This window comes from Triturus cristatus, chromosome 2_2 (genome assembly GCF_964204655.1).
Source record: "Triturus cristatus chromosome 2_2, aTriCri1.1, whole genome shotgun sequence".
In the NCBI taxonomy this organism is placed as follows: domain Eukaryota; kingdom Metazoa; phylum Chordata; class Amphibia; order Caudata; family Salamandridae; genus Triturus; species Triturus cristatus.
Window position 1 is genome coordinate 974,566,242 of NC_140582.1, and position 19,906 is coordinate 974,586,147.

At 48.5% G+C, this 19,906-nt stretch overlaps 1 long non-coding RNA gene across 1 annotated transcript in view; it reads right to left on the bottom strand.

Annotated features, from left to right (window-relative positions):
* Positions 1–19,370, bottom strand: part of LOC146863022 (uncharacterized) — a 77,068-nt gene extending 57,698 nt beyond the window's left edge. Inside the window, exons 1-2 of the long non-coding RNA XR_014978544.1 lie at positions 19,234–19,370; positions 18,649–18,815 (exon numbers count right to left, since the gene is read on the bottom strand). This is a non-coding gene — a long non-coding RNA (uncharacterized LOC146863022). The remainder of the gene's footprint in view (positions 1–18,648; positions 18,816–19,233) is intronic.
* Positions 19,371–19,906: the final 536 nt, after the last annotated feature.

Consider the following 19,906-nt stretch of genomic DNA (forward strand, 5'->3'; position numbering starts at 1 on the left):
GCGGAGCTGCGCACAGGAGACACACCGTCAGCAGGCATTGACGTCCCGTCGTGGGGAGCAACCTGCACAAATACATACACAACCAGGTATTTCATGCACAATAGAGATTATTAGCCATGAAGAAATGCATGCATGTTGCCTAAGTACACATACACTCATATGCTCAATCTTTGACAATTATGCCATAGATGACCCATGCAAACTGGCAAGAGATATGCAGTGACAGAGATGAGGCACTTTGGATTGTGCAGAACACCTTTATTGCACAAACTCACACAAAGGGAAATGCATCCATATGAACAGACTCACAGGTCAGTTGACAGAACATGTGGGACATACGCTGGACCCCCCCTTCACAACACGGATGTTGGAAATCCCAATGAACTGGCACACAAGTCAAGGGGATGAGCCAAACACATCCTGCTGCACACGGTGATGCTGCAAATCACCATAGAGCCAGTTGTTGTGATGTCCCACACTATGTCCACCCGTAGCATCAGCAATGTTTCAGAGGCAAGGTTTACGCACATTGATGCCTTCATCAGACTCCACACTCCACTACAGATGACTGTCAAGAAGGGTGACTATCATGTCATGGGAGTGATGCTACATGTTATATGCTCCATGGTGAGAAGACATGTATGCATGGTACCAAAACATGCACAGAAGCAGTCCCCACACATTCCCAACCCGTACCACCACCAAAAAGCCTTGCTGCAATCCTTACCCAAACTGACATTTCCACATGTCCGTGTATGGAACGCTGATTCAGCACACGTTGCAATCCTCATGAGGAATAGCAGGAGGACAAAGATGACACGAGCAGACAACAGGCGCAAAAACCTGGGAATGACAGACACACAAGAAGTCACCTAAAACAAATCTCGCCGCACACATGGTCAGTTACGAAACATGAACAATGTTGGACAAATGCAAATTTCAAAGAAAGTCTCTCCGCAAAACTGTGTGGCATGACATCATCACTCGAGTGACACATCAGTACACACATCGAAGTCACTTTGCATTCAGTCAGCTGGACACACACATTGCAACACATGCCACTCAATGCTACAAGCTTGCACACTCATACCCAGTGACTCACCATTATGAGAAGAAGTTGCGTATGAGCTGACTCTGGATATCATCCTCCTCCTCCTCATCACTTGCCTCGTGACTAAGCCCTGGATCCTCCACGGGTGGGTGTTGCTCCTCATCAGGATCAAGGATGAGTGGCACTGCCTTCTCAACGGCCATGTTGTGCAGCATGCAGCACGCAATGAAGATTTTGCACACCTTCTCCGGTGCATATGGGAGGGACCCGCCTGTCTTTTCAAGGCACCGGAATTGGCTCTTCAGAAGGCCAAATGTCCTCTCAATCACTCGCCTGGTCTGCCCGTGTGCATTGTTGTACCTGTGATCTGCAGCTGTTCTTGGGTTGCGGAGAGGTGTCATCAGCCATGGCATGTTGGGATATCCAGAGTCCCCTACATGGAAACATCATGTAAATAAGTGGGTCAGGAGATGCCTTAAGAGCCAAAGATACCGAAACACACAGGACCAACAGAGTGTACCCACCAACAAGAAATGCTCGTTCGTTGTGCAGCCGCAGCATCATTTGTGGCACCCTGCTACGCCTCATGATGTAGGCATCGTGTGCTGATCCTGGAAAACGTGCACAGACATGGGAAATCAGCATGTTAGCAAGACACACCACAAAGGCATTTATTGAGTGGTAATGTTTACAGTTGCGATAGGCTTGCTCCTGTGCCTGTGGTGGTACCAAAGCCACGTGTCCCATCAATGGACCCAATGACATGGGGCATCCCTCCCAGCGCATAGAAATCACCCTTGACATCTGTCAACTCCCCAGGAGTAGGAAATTGGATGAATTCATTAAGGTGCTCCAACATGGCTGCCAAAACGTCACGCAGGACACGGCTGAACATTGTCTGTGACATCCCACCATCATCAGCTATGGTCAATTGAAACGTACCTGTGGCAAAAAAATGTAGGGCTGCCATCACCTTCATCTTTGGGGTCAGCGCAGTAGGATACCTGTGTCGTGGTTGGAGGTGTGGTGCCAGCCTGTCGGTCAAGTCCTCAATCAACTGTTTAGTGAATCTGTAACGTCGGATGCAGGCACGTTCCCTCATGGCAGCCAAGTCTGGCATTGTGCTTGGGACAGGAGGTGCCCTGCAAGACATTGTTAGGAATCATGAAGATTGAAAGTCTGCCAACATCAATGTCAATGAACATAGCACATGCTAGACTGCTACAAAACATCAGGTAACAAAGGAGTCTGGTGTGTGCAATACATCCAGGACACATATGCCACCTTGCTGGCACTCCTACGAAAAGCCAGATACACCTGTTGATTGTCAAGTCTACATGACAGGCCCTGAAATGAGCTGGGGGCAAGTCTGAGTGAACAGCCAGAGAGATCACCGGAGTGACACACATCCACATAGCTGCACTGGAAGGATGTCATCTCATCCAGACAGTTGACTGCAAGGCACACGCACAGGTCACGTGGAATGTCAAATGTACATATGACACACATTGCGATGAAGGGGTACACGTGACAACAATTAAACACAGCCATTGAGACGACGCACACATGTATGCCTGGGAAATTATGATGTCCGTTGCACACAGACCCTACAGCCGTGGGAATCCACATGTGGCATGGTGTGCGTAGATGTTTGATATGCCCATCTCCACACAGACCCATGTTGGATGCACCAACAGCAGATGCAGTTGACGAAACACTAACAGCAAGCTCATGGGAACACATGACACACACCTGACATAGTCACATAGGGGCCTGCTGATCGTGACATGTCAGTTGAGAGAGTGTCCCTGTCCCTGGCATCAGGAGATAGGTGCGGGTAGTGATAACTGTGCCAATCCACTGATGCTGTGCATGACACAGTTGGACTACAGACACACATGTGGCAAGTGGCAAGGTGATGTGTGCCACATAGTGCCCCATCACACATGACATGTGTACACAGGTCATCACACATCAATTGTGCAACTAGATGAGATAACATGTGCAATATCACTGGCTGACACACCTAGGGCCTGCACATGAAAGTATGCAATGACAAGTACTTGATGGACATTCTTGTGCGACTCGTAGCCCTCCATTCCTGTCATGTGCACGCCTGTATTACCATTGTAAGCATGTGAAACGCACCGTACACCCGCAATCATCGCGTGTGTACGCTTCGTTTCACCATTGTACTTGTGCTGTAGGGGTACGTGTGAAACGCACCGTACCTGAGTGTGTGGATTTCAAAATTACATAGGGGAAACATAAGGGACAAGTATTAGGCCCTAAATGCATGCTGGTTGTCATGGATACTGAGTTTTCAGTTGTAATGTGTCCATCAGGTGTCCTGGAACAGTCAGTTGGCCAAAAAATACAATGTTGCAAAGTGGTTGTTGACTTGACCTGATGCTCAAAATTTGAACGATGCAAATGCGTGTCATAGGTGTATGTTTAAAGGGATTGGAGTAAACATACGATGCAAATGTGTCTGACCAATCACTATGTACTCCTCACAATGAATGCCCCTCAGCAAGACAGATATAATGCAGCCAGAACCCATGAGAGGGCACTTGCCTGCACAACTTTCCAGTCGACCACACTGCTGCTGTCTCTGCTTCCTCTGGACCATGTCACGTACTGTGGAGAGGGCCCAGCCATTCACACTGGAGGAGAATGGGGCCTTGCTCGACGTCCTCCTCCCACAGTACCCCAAGCAGTATGGGAGACCAGGGGAGCAGGTGAGTGCTGACTCCACTACCTTTCCCTATGCACCTGTTGTGTGACTGTCACTTCTGGCATTGTGTCCAGGTGTGACAGACATGCAATGTTGTTTAGAGTGGGTCCCGGGGGGGACATGCTTATGTCTCTCATGCAGAGCATGAGGTAGTTCCTGTGTGCACTCCTCACTTGCATTGTGCTTACTGTGACATTCACTGCATAGTGCATGACACATTCAGCCTGGCAAATCCTTGGTGGCTTTTTTTCCTATTGTCCTGAGGTGATTCAGTGGTCCCCCCGATGTGACAGGTGACTGTACCCACAGATGTGTATGAGTTGAGTGGACCTGTGGTGAGAGTGTCCAAATGATGTGTACGACCTCATGGACATTGATGGGTGTGAATGTTCCTTGTCATGTGGGTGAGTGTTTATGTGAAGTGTTGCACCACAGCTGCATGGAGGAGGCAACAGATCTACCCATCTGATGTGACAAGTAAGCCGTGCTGTGTGTCTGACTTGCAGAGCTGGCACGATGCCTGTGACACCCCACTGGCAAGAGGCACATGTGCAGAGTGAGGGTTGTATCCACTGTTGTGACTGACAGGCGAGTGATCTGTGCCTGGGTTTGTCTGTCTAGTCTGCTGAGGGTGCGTCAGTGGAGTGGGACATGTGACTGCTTGACACGTGCTGACCATCAGCCTGCTGTTGCATGTGCTGCACAGTGTGTGCCATGATCAGTGAGTGTGTCGCACCCCTCATGCCACCTGTTGACTTTCAATGCCATGTAGTGCATTGGGGCTTGCACACAGGCCAATTTCTTATTGTGAATGATGCAATTCCTGTCAGCATCCTGTGCCCTGTTCAACATTTTAAAGATGTTCAAATGTGTGTCTCTGGGACATGGAGCAGGTGTATTGATGTTGTGTCACTTTGTCATCCTGACAGGTAATTGCCTACGAGAAGGGGGTGATCTGGTGGGACATCTTCAGGGCCGTGAGATCTGCAGGGGAGCGTAGTCGGAGCCTGCCCCAGGTCCACAAAAGGTGGCAGGACATCCGGTGCTGGACCCGGCGGATCGCCCGGGTCCAGCTGGGGATCGACTCTCCTCGCCCCCACGGCGGGCGCCGACGCCTGACCCCTGACATGAGCCGTGTCCTTGCGGTGGTATTCCCTGACCTCGATAGGCAGTTACAGGAGAGACTGCAGAAATGAGGGGGTAGGTACATGGCTGTTTGTTGTGTTATGTGTCACCAGCTTTTTGAAGTGCTCTGTAGCCTGGATACACTCCCAGAGTTTATATGTGCAGTACATTTTCTGTTCCCCAATGTCACCTGGTGCTCTTTTTCATCCCTTCCCCTCCTGACATGTGTCCCCTGGTCTGTGTGTAATCACAGTTGCACATGGTCATCTAAGGTTCCAGTAAATCTAAGTGCACATTGCTTTCTGCATCATGTGGGAGGGTGGTCTGTGACTTGTGTTGGTACCTTGCCTGTGCCATGACCTGTTCACTATGTTGGGCGTCCATTTTTGTTGGCACTGACGATGATTCTCAACTTAGGAGTGTGAGGTTTCAACTGAACAGCCTTGCAGCATGCATGACCAATGTGGTGGCCTCAGACATGATGTGCATGAGTGTGAGATATGCATAGTGCCTTGACGGTTGCTCATGGTACAGTCAGCTCATTCCAGGAACACGGAGCAGTGTGCCCACTACAGTTCCCTGAGACACCCTGGCCTCCTAATGATGTGTGTCATCCAACACTGTTCAGCATAGGTCTGCCTCTGTGGCATTGGTCCCTGGCCTAGTTTCTATTTTTCTAATGTGTGCTACATGTGTCCACTGGACAGGGATACACCATTTTGCTTGCGCATACTGACACTGGGCAGTGCCTGTGTGGCTATTCACAAAAATCTGTTGCTGGTTGTTTGTCACAAATATGTGTTGCCAGCCCCAGGAGGTGATGTTATGTAAATCTAGCAATTTTTGCTGCACAGTTTTTGTTACCCTGAATAAGAGGTGTCACTTCTTGATCTGTATCAATCACATTGACTAAGGTATAGGTGGTTGTGCGGGAGAGGCCTACATGGGCACCCCTGATTTTTCCTTGCCAGGTCTGACCTGTGTGTGAGAATTGGCTGTACACAGGATCACCGTGCAGTGCCCCTGTGATGCTGGCCAGTGCTTAATGTTCGTGCTTTGCAGCCTGTGTCTTTTTTACTAAAACATGATTCCTGCTCATACATTTTTGCCAACTGTGTGTGGTTCAGATGCAACGCAGTTTGGACTTTGTGTGCTGACATCTGTGTGGACATTCTGGCTTGCCATGAGGGTGTCTCCGCAGTACAGCTATGCTTTTTAACAACCCAATTGCAGGCCCAGTAGCTTATGCATTGTCCTGGTTGTGGACATTGGTGCCACTCCAGATGACTGGCAGTAGGTCATATGTGTAGCCAACAGGGTAATCAGGTAACAACTGACATAATTCAAGTTGTTACTCAAAAGAAATTGTACCTTGGCACTCACAGCACTTGTCAACAGTTCTTTATGTCTTAAATGTGGTAATTTGATGATTTGTGTTGAGAACACTGATGTGCCTGCATGAAAGATGTCTCCCAAGGAAGTGCACACCAAACGACATTTCCACTTTCATGGAACACGCTGGCAGCTTTGCAAAGTAGCCACTGTTAGAATTAAATGGTATTGCAGATACTCCATATACATGTTCCCACAGTGGTCTGGATTTTGTGAGACTCCTTTGTTGTTGGTGATACAAACTAACAAGTCTCAAGACATCCAGACCTCCGTGGGCCCATGTATATGTACTTTCTGCAACACCATTCATTTCTAACAGTGGCTTCTTAGAAAAGGTGCCAGCTTCTTCAATGACAGTGTAAATGTAGTTTTGTGTGCACTGCCATGTGAGACATATTTCATGCAGGCACATGAGTGTTCTTTTTGCGAAATGGCGAATTGGCACATTCCAAACATGTCGATTGTGTAAAGTATTGTGAGTCCCAAGGTACCAACATTTTTTCATTTTGTGTTCAAAAGTACTTACAGGTCTCTGAGTGTGGTGACACCTTGAGTATTGAGGTGTGTCAGTTTACGTTGGGTGCACCACTACTGTTTCTTTCAGGGTAAACAAGAGGTGGCATGACTTCATTGTATTGCTGTGCTCACCGGTTCACAGACACTAGCTTCTCAGTGTATTTCTTATTCAAGTAGTGGCCTGGTGTGTTCTTTTTTTCCTTGTGTCCAAGTGGCATAGTGGGTCTACCAACTGGGCAGTACCGGGCTTACATATGTGCGGTGTAATCTAGCTGTTACTCATGATGCATTGCCTGAGATGCACTGTGACCAATTGCTTTTTGTGCTCATGTGTCAGATGTATACAGGTGACTGATGCATTTCGGTTTCTTCTCCTTGCCCACAGCATCATCATCCGCAACGGAGGGAGACACCTGCACCGACCTGGAGGAGGGGACCCAGCGACAGTGCCACCAGTGCTGTGGAGTCAGGAGGAGCCAGTGGCACGGAGGGCGAGGGGAGTCAATCAGAGGACCTGTCTGGACATGATACCAGCTATGACGCCGACGGGTCCGACGCTGACCTGCTGGGGGAGGCGGAGGCTGCAACACCACCTGGCAGCATCCCCACATCTGTCCCCGCCTCCTCCGTTACCATCTCCGCCCTCCCAGTTGCTCCCATCCCTTCTGTCCGTGCAGAGGCCCACCATGTCTCCTTCGGCCCAGGCACCGCACCCCCTGCCCCGGTCACCCCTGCTGCCCTCAGTGAAGAGTCTGTGGACATAGTGCGGCAGTTGCAGGTTGGGCAGGCATCGGTGCTGAATGTCCTCCATGGACACACTCAACTGCTCACACAGGTGGTGTCGTTCATGGAGGGCATGTCAGCAATGATGTCTGACCAATGCAGGATTCTGCGGTCCATGGACTCTTCCCTGACGGCAGCAGTTAGTCTCCTGCACCGCTCTGTCCCCCCCTACCCCAGACCCATCCAAACTTCCCTCTACCATGCCTGTCCAACGCACACCCACACAGTCACGGGCACGCACCCCACCAGACACAGCCAGCACACCCCCAAGTAAGGCAAAGCGCACACCTCTTGGCATGCACACTCAGGGGGATGTAGGCACACCCACAGGGTCTGAGGACAGACGACATACACACAGCCAAAGTCGCAGTCCGCAGTCCTCACAACCCTGTTCCTCCAAAACCACTCCCCTTGGCTCCCCTGCCAAACTCTCACCCAAGGAGATCTTTATGGGTGAGCTGGACCTCGCCCCCACTGAGCGACCACCCCACAAGCGGGTGAGGAAGTCCCCGGGCACAGGAGTTGAGCCCCACCATGTCGACCCCCTCCCCCAAGAGCGCTGCACCCCATCCCTCACCCACCACACCCTCTGTTGACCCTGGGGAATCCTCAGGTGCAGGGGCTCAGATGGAGGCACTGGCAGCGGTGTGCAGTGCCGAGCTCGCCTCCACCTTCGGCGCTGCCCCACCCCCTGTGGGGGAGACATCCCCCTCTGCACCTGCACACCTACCCTTCCCCCTCCTGTCCCTGCGGTGCCTGGTCCTGCCACAGATGATGCCCCCCCCCGGTCGACAAACCTTGAGGTTCCTTTGTGCAGGCATGCTAGGGGTAGATTCAGTCCCCTACGTCCCCCCTCGGACTTGAATTATGGACTGGCCATTGGCCTCTGTATATAGTCTTATTTTGCAAATCTTTTTAAGTGCTGAATAAAGCCTTTATTTTTACTTTCAACACTATTGCATTTCAGGTACTTGATGTTGGTGCTGAGGCTCCTGGAGTTGGTGTTCTGGTAATGTGTTAGGGTTCTGAGAAATGTTTTTGTATGATGGTCATGCGGTGTACCATGGTATCTGTGTGCCATCACAATGTCTCTGCAAAGAATCATTGGTAGTGTGTGTTAAGTTTGTTTAGAGACATTGTCCCAAGGAGTGTTCCTTCCTCTGTGGCACCTGACATCTTCCCTGCAAACAGTTGCACAATTGTTGTGCTGACCTGTGTCAACATTTCCTTTGTTGGTGATGCATCCCTTCAACAATGGCCATGCCTGCTCACCGATGTCTCCTGCTGAATCGTCTGTGCCATCCTTGCTAGTCACTGTACTTGTGTTTTGAGTATTTCGAAATGCCTTCATGGACAAATTCCCCCTTTTCAGCACTCTGCATGTGTGTAATCACGGCCTACCACACAAATGGCACTTGTTATGCAGGGTATTTGGGCACCTGACTGACAATTGTGGGCATTGTATCTAGGGGACTACCACCCTATTCCTTCCATTAGAGACAACATCTTTGTGGCTGGACCAGCACCTGGACATTCCTATCAGTCCTGGGATGTGCTTGACAGTGTGTGTTCCCTTTGGCTATCTTAGTTTTGTAGGCAGTTACATGACTATACAGTCTTGTGGCATGATATCAGGGTGTGTATTGTGATGCATCCGCCATGGGTGGGTATGCATGTGTTATATGTCCTCACACCCACGTGTGGTGTGCCATGCAGTGTGTGAAAGACATCCATCCTCCTGGGAGTGGGACACTGCTGTCAGTGATGTGTTGTCATTGCACTATCATCATAGTCCAAAGTTAGGGATGCGTCCATACCACCATGTATGTGTGGTCATCTGAAAATGATGTACACCCCCCTATATCTCTGTCCACTGCTGGGAGTCGTCTGCACCCACCCCCATCTCTCTGTCCACTCCTGGGAGTCCTGTGCCCCCATATCTCTGTCAACTGCTGGGAGACATCTGCACCCACCCCCATGTTTCTGTCCACTGCTGGGAGTCCTGTGCACCCACCCCCATATGTCTGTACACTGCTGGTATTCATCTGCACCCACCCCCATGTCTCTGTCCACTGCTGGGAGTCCTGTGCACCCACCCCCATATGTCTGGACACTGCTGGTATTCATCTGCACACACCCCTCATATTGTAGGCCACTGCTGGGAGTCCTGTGCACCCACCCCATATGTCTGGACACTGCTGGTATTCATCTGCACACACCCCCATGTCTCTGTCCACTGCTGGGAGTCCTCTGCACCCACCCCCATGTCTCTGTCCACTGCTGGGAGTCGTCTGCACCCACCCTCATGTCTCTGTCCACTGCTGGGAATCCTCTGCACCCACCCCCATGTCTCTGTCCACTGCTGGGAGTCGTGTGCACCCACCCCATATGTCTGGACACTGCTGGTATTCATCTGCACCCACCCCTCATATTGCAGGCCACTGCTGGGAGTCCTGTGCACCCACCCCCATATGTCTGGACACTGCTAGTATTCCTCTGCACACACCCCTCATATTGCAGGCCACTGCTGAGAGTCCTATGCACCCACCCCCATATGTCTGGACACTGCTGGTATTCATCTGCACCCACCCCCATGTCTCTGTCCACTGCTGGGAGTCCTCTGCACCCACCCCCATGTCTCTGTCCACTGCTGGGAGTCCCCTGCACCCACCCCCATGTCTCTGTCCGCTGCTGGGAGTCCTGTGCACCCACCCCCATATGTCTGGACACTGCTGGTATTCATCTGCACACACCCCTTATATTGCAGGCCACTGCTGGGAGTCCTGTGCACCCACCCCCATATGTCTGGACACTGCTGGTATTCATCTGCACCCACCCCAATGTCTCTGTCCACTGCTGGGAGTCCTGTGCACCCACCCCCATATGTCTGGACACTGCTGGTATTCATCTGCACACACCCCTCATATTGCAGGCCACTGCTGGGAGTCCTGTGCACCCACCCCCAGATGTCTGGACACTGCTGGTATTCATCTGCACCCACCCCATGTCTCTGTCCACTGCTGGGAGTCCTCTGCACCCACCCCCATGTCTCTGTCCACTGCTGGGAGTCGTCTGCACCCACCCCCATGTCTCTGTCCACTGGTGGGAGTCCTGTGCACCCACCCCCATTTGTCTGGACACTGCTGGTATTCATCTGCGCCCACCCCATGTCTCTGTCCACTGCTGGGAGTCCTGTGCACCCACCCCCATATGTCTGGACACTGCTGGTATTCATCTGCACACACCCCTCATATTGCAGGCCACTGCTGGGAGTCCTGTGCACCCACCCCCATATGTCTGGACACTGCTGGTAATTATCTGCACCCACCCCCATGTCTCTGTCCACTGCTGGTAGTCCTGTGCACCCACCCCATGTCTCTGTCCACTGCTGGGAGTCCTGTGCACCCACCCTCATATGTCTGGACACTGCTGGTATTCATATGCACACACCCCTCATATTGCAGGCCACTGCTGGGAGGCCTGTGCACCCACCCCCATATGTCTGGACACTGCTGGTATTCATCTGCACACACCCCTCATATTGCAGGCCACTGCTGGGATTCCTGTGCACCCACCCCCATATGTCTGGACACTGCTGGAATTCATCTGCACCCACCCCTATATGTGTGGCCACTGCTGGGAATCCTCTGCAACCCACCCACCCACCCCCTTGGAGCAGTACACTGCTGGCCTGGACCTACACAAACACCAAAATGAAGGTAACATGCGGGCCAGTCCGTAAGCCCACATTCGTGGCGTGTGTACGCCTCGTATCCCAAATGCACTGGTGCCGTAGGGGTACATGTGAAACGCACCGTACCCACGCATTCATTGCATATGTACGGTCCGTATTACTGTTCTACTGGTGCCGTAGCAGTACGTGTGAAACGCACCGTACCCACGCATTCATTGCGTGTGTATGGTCCGTATGGCTGTTCTACTGGTGCCGTAGGGGTACGTGTGGAACGCACCGTACCCACGCATTCATTGCGTGTGTACGGTCCATATGACTGTTCTACTGGTGCCGTGGGGTAAGTGTGGAACACACCGTACCCACGCATTCATTGCGTGTGTACGGTCCGTATGACTGTTCTACTGGTGCCGTAGGGGTACGTGTGGAACGCACCGTACCCACGCATTCATTGCGTGTGTACGGTCCGTATCACTGTTCTACTGGTGCCGTAGGGGTACGTGTGGAACGCACCATACCCACGCATTCATTGCGTGTGTACGGTCCGTATGGCTGTTCTACTGGTGCCGTAGGGGTACGTGTGGAACGCACCGTACCCACGCATTCATTGCGTGTGTACGGTCCATATGACTGTTCTACTGGTGCCGTGGGGTAAGTGTGGAACACACCGTACCCACGCATTCATTGCGTGTGTACGGTCCGTATGACTGTTCTACTGGTGCCGTAGGGGTACGTGTGGAACGCACCGTACCCACGCATTCATTGCGTGTGTACGGTCCGTATCACTGTTCTACTGGTGCCGTAGGGGTACGTGTGGAACGCACCATACCCACGCCTTCATTGCGTGTGTACGGTCTGTATCACTGTTCTACTGGTGCCGTAGGGGTACGTGTGGAACGCACAGTACCCATTCATTCATTGCGTGTGTACGGTCCGTATCACTGTTCTACTGGTGCCGTAGGGGTACGTGTGGAACGCACCGTACCCACGCATTCATTGCGTGTGTACGGTCCGTATGACTGTTCTACTGGTGCCGTAGGGGTACATGTGGAATGCACCGTACCCACGCATTCATTGCGTGGGTACGGTCCGTATGACTGTTCTACTGGTGCCGTAGGGGTACGTGTGGAACGCACCGTACCCACGCCTTCATTGCGTGTGTACGGTCCGTATCACTGTTCTACAGGTGCCGTAGGGATACGTGTGGAATGCACCGTACCCACGCATTCATTGCGTGTGTATGGTCCGTATCACTGTTCTACTGGTGCCGTAGGGGTACGTGTGGAGCGCACCGTACCCACGCATTCATTGCGTGTGTACGGTCCGTATCACTGTTCTACTGGTGCCGTAGGGGTACGTGTGGAACGCACCATACCCACGCATTCATTGCGTGTGTACGATCCGTATGATTGTTTTACTGGTGCCGTAGGGGTACGTGTGGAACGCAACGTACCCACGCATTCATTGCGTGTGTACGGTCCGTATCACTGTTCTACTGGTGCTAGGGGTACATGTGCAATGCACCGTACACGTCCACTTCCATTGTTGCGGTACGAGGTGTTGCTGGCCACGCCCCCCCAAGTGACCAGACCCTGGTGGTAATGTATGGACTCCATATTATAGGTTTTGCTTTGGGTATGGGGTATGTTTCCTGCCCCTCACCCCCCCTGGCCCCTGGGTGTTGTTCCCACCTTCTGCGGCGTGTGCGTCGGGTCCGGTGCACCAGGTTGTAGGCTAGGAGGACCGGGATGACACGTACGATGGGGTTCATGGCCTGTACTTTGCGTACCGGGGCTTCGTTCCATAGCGGTTCGCGTCGGACTCTGCTTTTCCGGCTACGTTGGGCTCCCGTAAAAAAAGAACCGTACGGAGTGACGTAGGGACGAATCGTACTTGCTGGGCCGGAAACTGCTGCTTGAATGCGTCCGGACGTCGCGTACAAGCTGTTCCGGATCAGAATCGTTGTTTTTTTTTACCCGAACAGTGTTTTCTACGAAACATACGGAAATAGGTTTTCTGTACGAATCGTACTTCCTAGGTTGTATGGACAGTTTACCGGGTAAGAGTCGTACAGAGAAAACGCTCCGTACAACGATTCGTACAGCCTTTTCCCAGGATTGGAATTGGCCCCTCTGTGTTTGAAGATGCCACTTTTAGAAAGTAGGCATTTTCTTGTCTAACCATTCAAACCTGCCTCTGCTAGGCTGTGTGTATTCCTTTGTCTGGAGTTTGAGTGACAGGGCTGGGGAATTCCAGGAGACAGGGTGAGGTGTCCCAGTGGTGAATAGAGAGAGCTGCATCCAGATGGGTGGGAGGAGTTGCACCTGGGACCTGAATAGGGCTGAGCCTGCCTTCCACAATGCTGGCTCCACCTCCTGGGGAGCGGCTGATGTCTCTGCCCTGCACAGTGAATGAAGAGAAGAAATCCTGTCAACAAAGTGCTCCAGAGCTGTACTTGCCTTCCACAATGCTGGCTCCACCTCCTGTGGGGCGTCTAATGTTTCTGCCCTGCACTGTGAGAGGAAAGGAGAAGGCTGGTAAACAGAGTGCTCAGAAACTGGTTTGGAGTGGGCAAAGGCGCCTCTGCCTTCAGAGAACAAAGATTTTCTGGGTATAAATATTGGGACCCTGATCCCAAGAACTTAGGTCACTTTGGGAAAACAAGAAGAACCTCTGCTGAGGGAGGAACTAGAAGAAGCTGAGGAGGAAACTATCCCTGAACCTGGGGGATTGGCCTGCAGTGGTTGCCTTACTGCCAAAGAGAGGAGAAAGGAACTTTGTGTGTACTTGTGCTCAACTTGTGAAGGATCTCCAAGGGCTTGGAAAAGAGCTTGCCTCCTGCTGAAGTCTCAGGAACAACAGACTTTACCCCCCAGCTCCCCGGAGTTCTTTGGAAGTGCCTGCTGCTGTAGTTGGGCCTTCTGAGGGACTGCGTGTTGCAAGGAGCTGGAAGCGCGACTCAAGAAGGAGAAGCGTGCCACCGTCGGAGCTGCTGTCGTTGCATCGCGTAAAGGGGTGTCGCCGCTGCAACATCGCATCGAGCGGACGCGTCTCGCAAACGTCGGAGAAGAGTGTCACTGTCAAGGCCGCTGTTGTCGGATCGCGTAAATGGTGACGCCGCTGCAGCTGAAGCATCGAGTCGAGTCTTCTCGCAACATCGGAGAAGCGTACCGCATCTGGAAGATCTTTACGTCTTTATTTCTTTGCACCAAAATCTTCATCGCATCAACTTCATTGCAACACTTTCGTTGCCCTGCGTGTCGCATCTAAAAGGTACTTCGACTTAAAGTGTCGCATTTAAGAACTTAATTTTAATTTTATTTCTACTCAAAACTCAGGAGGACCTTTTCAGGAAGCCCTGATTTGTCTTCTCCCAAAAGAAAATAAAGACCATACATTCTGTAAAAATTGTAGGTCCATTTCTTTAATTAATTTATACTATAAAATATTTGCAAAAATTCTTGTCCTTCACTTAGACTCGTTCTTACCCCAGTTGATTGGAAAGGAACAATGTGATTTTATAAAGAAACGTCATTTATCTGATAATACTAGATTGTTTTTTAATATCCTAAGTAAGTCTAAATCATACAAAAAAAATCGGTAGCAGCAATTTCACTAGACGCTGAAAAAGCTTTTGATAGAGTCAGTTGGCCTTTCATTTTCTCCACACTTGCTTGTTTTGGTTTTGGCCCAAAATTCATCAATTATGTCTCTTTACTTTATTTATCCCCCAGGTCCTTTATTTTAGCCTATGGCCTTGTATCCTCTTCTTTTCCTCTTTACAGTGGAGTTCTGCAGGGATACCCATTATCTCCCCTTCTATTTATACTTGCCCTAGAACCTTTCTTAATAAGAATTTGATCAAATGCAACCATTACAGGTTTCTCCTATGGCACTAAGCAGTTACAACTTTCAGGATATGCGGATGACATTTTATTATTCATTTCAAATCCACAATCCTCCCTACCAGCATTTGTACCGTAGGTGACTGACTTTGCTTTCGTTTCCGGTTATAAACTTAAAGCTGATAAATGCGAAATCCTTCCGCTAAACAAACTTTGCGTTCATGCTGATTTTTTATCTTCTTCCTTTCATTGGAACCCAGTTAAAATTAAATGTCTTGGTATATGGTTTACTCCTTCTATTAAAGACTGTTGCTTTAAACTTAAAAGTACTACACACACCCTTACCCTCTTCTGTATCACGCAGGCATCCTTTATTCTTATCCTGGTGGGATAGATTAGATTCATTAAAAATGATGCTTGGTCCAGTGATATTGTTTTATCTATCCAATATTCCTATTAATATCCCTAAATCTTTTTACAAATATATATATAATATTCTTTCAAAATGTTTATGGCAAAATAAACAACCTAGAATGTCTCTGTGTAAACTTAATAAAACTAAACACATGGGTGGAGTTCATTTTCTAGACTTCTATTCATATCATACTTCATTTTTTCTAAAACAATCCTCCTTTTTATTGTCTGATAATAAAACCGACTCTAGTCTTCATCCATTGTGGGTAGATATTGAAAAATCCTTTTTCCATCCTTTTTCCTTTAAAGAATAGATTTCCCTTTCCCATATTCTCTTATCACTATCCATCCCCATCCTTAAAAAGGCTCGTAAGATCTTCCAACCACTTTTCTCATCTGCTCTGGATGAATGTACACAATTTGTAAGCTCATCAATTTGGTATATTAAACATATTGGAATTAATAACAGATATATTTTCTGGAAGGACTGGTTAACTTATAGTCTAAAATGGACTCATCAACTTTTTCAAGATGGTATTTGTATACCCTTTCCAATATTACAATCTCATTTTTCTCTTCCACTTTCATATCAATTCAACTATATATCCTTAACAGCGGCTGCCCACATTTCTTATAATTCTTTAATCTCTTCTCCTGTCTCCACCCCCTCAACTCCTATTACTATATCACTTTTAAGTGACTCCCCTTCTGCTTCTCTAATATATAAAAAGTTAATGGATATTCCCATTTCTCATGATAAATATGATGTAGAATGTAGTTGGGAATCTGATTTGGGTGAATCCTTTCCTATTCCAATATGGAATAAAATCTGGACTAAGATAAGGAATTCTTCTAGAGCGATAAACACCAATCAAACTTTATTTTGTATTTATAATAGACTCCTAATCACTACAGCTAAATTACACAAGATTGACCCTAACATCCCTCCTACTTGTTGGCCATGTAAAGCCTCATTAGCTGATCTCAAACATATGCTTTATGATTGCCCAGCGATTCACACCTTTTGGACCCAAATTTGGCGACAAGTTAATACTATTTGTCACTCCCACACCCCTTTCTCTTTTTCACATATTTTTCTGGGTAATATTTCAGAAGCTTGGTCTTCCTCTCCTACTAATTTTCGTATCATTGATTTACTCTTCGCTGTTGCATTTCAACAGATTACTAAATCATGGAAAGATACTTCTGCGGTATCTTTTCAAGCATGGTGGTATGGAGTTTGCTACAATCATAGATTAGATAGGGCCTATGTACACCCATTCACACTTGCTGTTAAATGAGAAATACTCTGGGCACCCGTTACTGAATTCTTGACTACTTCAGCTAAAAAGCTATCTTCACATAACCCTTGCATTGAAGAAGTACCCAAACCCCCTTTAATTTTATAAATACCGTTGCTTTGCTTAATTAAGATTTATATTATTGCTATGGAACAGTTCAATATAGTAGGATATTTATGCATAACTGTTATTTTTCAACTATAATGACTAATATGGATGTTGTACTCTTTCTCCCCCTTTCTATCTTTCTATCCCCCTTATTTTCTCTTTCTTTTGCTATTTTCCCTTTCCTCTGATATTTTACCTCTATTATTCTACAGTTATGAATTATCCTTTGATTACTGTACTATGTTTTATTTTCTTAACAAATAAACTTCTTTTCAAACTTAAGAAATTTAAAATAATAGAGCCCCACCCACTGGTGACTTAAGTCCTCTTTCTTCAAATAAATCACAAACTAAAAAATATGCCAGTTAGAAATATACCATTTCAACCATGTTAAGAGAGTGAGTAAAGTTTTATACCAACGGTATTGTGAGAGGTGAAAAATGTGTTAGGCCCTTACCTGCAGAAGTCCAAAGTGTGAATTGAGCCTGTCTGTCTCCTAGGTGATTCTAAATTGAGGAGCTTTCCAGCCTCCATGGGAAGCAACCTAAGCTTGCTGATTGGCTCCCCAGCTCCCAGGCAAACCTGTACCCTCCTCCCACACCTGCCCAAGCCCCTTACGAGTTTGCTGGGTGAACCCCAAAACATTCACCTCCATTTTGTGAGCTACAGTTTCCCTGTGCCCCAGATTGCAGTGAACCAAAGACCAGGAGGTGGTAAGGAGGCAGACTAGTGCTGTCTCTTTCCTGAAATTTAAAAATTGATTTACCCTACCCGTGATTGTATAATGTTTAACTGTTTTTGCTTGTGTTACTCCTGATTATTAGAGATAAGGTGCACAGAGCTCTACAGCCAGCAAAAACAGATAGGGTAAAACTATGAGTGTACATCATGTAAAGATGACCATTTCCTACTCATAGACTTAAAAAGAATACTCTTAGAAATTGGAAGCCAGTGTTAAAAATTTAAGGCATGTGGAAGTTGAGGCAGTAGCCTGTGGCCCCAAGTGTTATATGAGCAGTGTATTTCTGGTTGTGTTAAAGTGTCTGAATAAGGTGTAAGGATGAGCCCCAAACAAAGAGAGTTACAGTAATCCAAATGACTAAGCATAGTGAACTGAATTATCAGATGGTGTTATTCAGGGAGCAGATAATGAAGAATGCTTTCAGAAGTTTTGACAGAAAAAAGTAAGACGAAGATAATTTGCTATCCTGTGGTAGTTAAGGATGTTTCCAATGAAATAGGACACTCAAGTTACATGCAAAAGCCGCAGGTACAGGCTGGGGAGGGGCAATCTGGCCAAAACAAAATGCCAACGGTGGCAGTCTTCCTCGGTATCTGCACAATGCTTTCTTAGGTAAACAACACCTTGCTGTCTAAGCAGCAGGTGGTTGGTCCAGAATACTGCTGCATGGCTGATTAGCAACTTTCCCGCTCGCATGCCCTACTCTCCCATCCATAGGAAAATTCTATGCAACGTTCCCGCTCACATACCCTCCTCCCCCATCCATAGAAAAATTCTATGGCTGTCTATTAGAAAGCCTGTCCGTTTTAAACAATGCTGCCTGACACACAAGGCTGTCACAAGGCCCGCCCAGCCTATCTGTCCACACTTTTCAATGTCTACCTGCCTTCTAGATGTCTGAAGTCTTTGGATAAGCACTTGTAGTGACCCCATGCATCCATACATCAAGACATGGGGGCAGGTCTTTCTCTTATGCAGCCTCACATCACTGGAATAAACGTCTTCTTCATCTTCGTTCCTGCCCAGATTTCACCACTCAGAATGCCGTTGTGGTGCTGAGTATTGGAGTGGCCATGTGAAGGGAAGGGTTTGGGATGGGAACAAGGAGATCTATAAAAGAAGAAGTTAGCACACTAACTACACAACACAAAATACTTTCAGCTGAATGTTTTCTGTAAGGAGCATAGACTATGCTTGTTTCTGACATGCAGATCTTCACAAAGGAGTTATCTGCTTCCTGGCTAAAGAGATTTGTGTTGCAGAAGAGATGATTTAATGTCTCACCTCACATTCAACATCACACTCGCCTCAAAAAACGTGCACGCTAGACAATACAAACAGATAGACAGTTTAATCACTGCTTAGTGAAATTATAACTCTGCATCTCCTTTCTTAATGTTTTCACTTTGTATGCCAACAAGAATTCAAGCTCTAGTGTGGCCAATATTAGTTGAGGTCAATCTGAAATCTGACCAGTAGCATCCATCAACATAAAAATATGGCGGGGCGCGATGCCCAAAAAACTCACCATATTTAAGTTGCTGGCCACAGGCTCCGGTCTCCGTGTCTCGTTCCGGCGCTCTCGTTGGACTCGGGCACAATGAGAGGCACTTCCTCCTTTGTGCCACGCAAATCCAATCAATCCTGGAGCTGCAGCACAGCCCCGGGAATGGTTGAAGAAGGCTAATCCAGTGCTCATTTTGAGGCTGGGGGCTTGCGGCTGCAATCCCTCAGCTGTTTTTTCAGCCCTGGGATTGCAGGCTTTGAGGTGCGCATGACAGATTGGTCAGCTGTCGACAGCCCATCTTTCATGCACACTGGCAGGGAGCTGATGTAAGTGCAATCAAACTAATTAGCCCTGCCCCCTGCCCTCGCGCTGATGCAGGACGAGCCTGCCACACATAATAAAATGGTATTTATTACCATTTTATGAATGTGTGTGTCTGCTGCACTCGCAGCAGGCAGGGCGAGGCTCCGCTGCTATAACGGCGGATCCGCCGCTGAATCTGACCTGAACGCCGGCCAAAACTAGAAGTCTGCACTCGCCAAAACCGCTTCTAGAATAGTAAGTATTATGGGGTAAAGTATATCCAGATTGTTCCCCATGCTCCTGGTGAAATTAAAAGCTTACCGCACAGGGCAGGGCGGGCCCTAAAAAAGCTCAAGGAGCATCAGGAAAACATTCTCATGGACTGCTTTGA